Source organism: Amphimedon queenslandica, unplaced genomic scaffold (assembly GCF_000090795.2).
Source record: "Amphimedon queenslandica unplaced genomic scaffold, v1.1 AMPQUscaffold_13254, whole genome shotgun sequence".
Taxonomy (NCBI): domain Eukaryota; kingdom Metazoa; phylum Porifera; class Demospongiae; order Haplosclerida; family Niphatidae; genus Amphimedon; species Amphimedon queenslandica.
This window is the reverse complement of record NW_003546510.1, coordinates 11,486-13,560: the sequence shown is the minus strand read 5'-3', so window position 1 is coordinate 13,560 and position 2,075 is coordinate 11,486. Positions and strand designations below refer to the sequence as shown.

Here is a 2,075-nt window from a genome sequence, read left to right as displayed (position 1 = left end):
GATGAAAAGGGAATTGCAGAGGACAGAGGTAGTGAGAGGGAGTAACAGGGTGAATAGTAGTAACAGGAGTGTGTATGAATGCAGGGTTGAAGTCTGGTAGGAGTTTTCCTGAAAGAATAATGGGAAGCCTGGAGGAGGGCAGGCTTCTAGAGGAAGGAGTCATGTAGACTCTTAAAAGAATGACTAGTCCTTTTATTTAATGGAAAATGTTAATGCCTACAATTTTTCTATATTATGGCAACTGCCATGCAATATTCTTCCTCTCGTTCCACTTTTCATTACACGTACATCACACCCTCAAACCTTTGGCAAAATGTCTCACAGTTCCCACTTGTGAAGTAAGCATTAATATTTTCTAATTCATTATGTACATGTACTATGTAGCCAGGAAGTTTTTGTGGCAAAAACCTTTGTCACACGAGTGATTATGAGGCAAACCACATAACAGCAATTCTTGGGTTATGCACAAAAAATTTAAGTAGAACATGTAGATTTACAGGCTACTACTACTACATGTACTACTCTACTTTACAGTCTAATGTACATGTATGAACTACAGTACACATCTAGGCATCTGATGCAACAATAACAACAGGCCAAGTAACAACATAATGACATAGGTATACCAATAATACAAAATACTGTACATACCCAAGAAGAATCTGCTTGATTGCCATATTGCTTCAGACTGCTATTACTCTGAGTAACCTGAATAAATGACAGAGATGTTCAAACATTTGCAAGTAACAAGTTTGTAATTAATTGAAGTACATGTAAGCCTAACTGATGTATAGCTGGAGTAAAAACCAGGTCAATTGACTTAAATAAAGGTTTGGAGGTTAAAATTTTGGTGAAATTTCATCTCTGTGCATTGTTCTATGAAAACCTATCAAAGTCCACAATTATATTCCACCAAATAAGCTACACTTCAACATCACTAATCATGTACACAGAGCATTTATTTTCCAAGGGCTAGCTCTCCTTCTTTTAGTGAAAAAAAATTTCACAAATCATGACTAAAATCACCCTTTTTAGCTGACACAATTGCTCTCTGAGGTATAGGATTTGACAAAGGACCAGCATAGCTGAAAAAAGCCAAAGAACATCTATCCCACCATTCAAAAATGGCTGAAAATGGTCCAAAAGGCCATCTTTACAAAAAATTGCCCAAGTGACACAAGTCATGAGACCCCCTGCATTAATTATTACTATTTCAGGCCACAATATTTGCAAAATCCACAAAATTTAATGCGTTGGAAAACATGGTGCGACAAAGCAATAGTTGTGAACATTATGGGTGTTAATTTATAGTAAACACACAACTATACATATCAAATTCGGCATACTTAAGGTAATACATACTTGACGACTATCTCCAGAATAATAATTGTGACCCTTCCAATTACGAACTTGGGTATCCTGTAAACTGCAACTACGAGGAACCTGTACAATAATACAATAATTAAATTACTTGCATAGACAAAAAACAATTGGTATTTGCCCCAAAGAAACAAAATGACAGATGACTTGAAAGTACATGTACACTAGCAAAAAGTCCATAGTTATAATGCAATTATTGTTGATAGTTGTATTTGTAAGTGCCATATTAATTCTAATGAGGCATATTAATGTATAAAAAGCCTTGGTCTACTCGAAAAAGGTCTCAATTATCTCTCGAGTACTACGGCTAATACTGGGTAGTTTCTCGAGAGTCAAATAGCTTCTACTACCTAGAGCTGCTCTCTAAACATCTTGAGGCAGCCGCAGTACAGCAAGTCTTGTCCAAGCAGAAGAGAAGCTCTCACAGATTTAGAGTGTACAATTGTATACATTCTCAAAGACAAAAGACGGCACACAGAATGAATGAAAGAGACAGACTATGTTTCAGTTGAGTTTGACAGGTGAAACACCCTTATAACTTTTTGTTATTAATGCTAGCAACTTGAGACTTAGTATAGTTCCATAACGGGTTCTCCGCACATCTGTACTAATTTCGGAGTCTCTGGGCCCTTGTAAAAATTCCCAGCAAGATCTTACAAGATAATCATTGATATTTTAGGATGTTAAAAGAAATT

The 2,075-nt window shown here is 36.1% G+C and overlaps 1 long non-coding RNA gene across 1 annotated transcript in view; it reads right to left on the bottom strand.

Moving 5' to 3' along the window:
- The window catches only part of LOC109584038 (uncharacterized), a 2,894-nt gene extending 1,454 nt beyond the window's left edge, over window positions 1-1,440 (bottom strand). The window contains exons 1-2 of the long non-coding RNA XR_002185812.1: window positions 1,363-1,440; window positions 652-708 (exon numbers count right to left, since the gene is read on the bottom strand). This is a non-coding gene — a long non-coding RNA (uncharacterized LOC109584038). The remainder of the gene's footprint in view (window positions 1-651; window positions 709-1,362) is intronic.
- Between the last annotated feature and the right edge of the window lie 635 nt (window positions 1,441-2,075).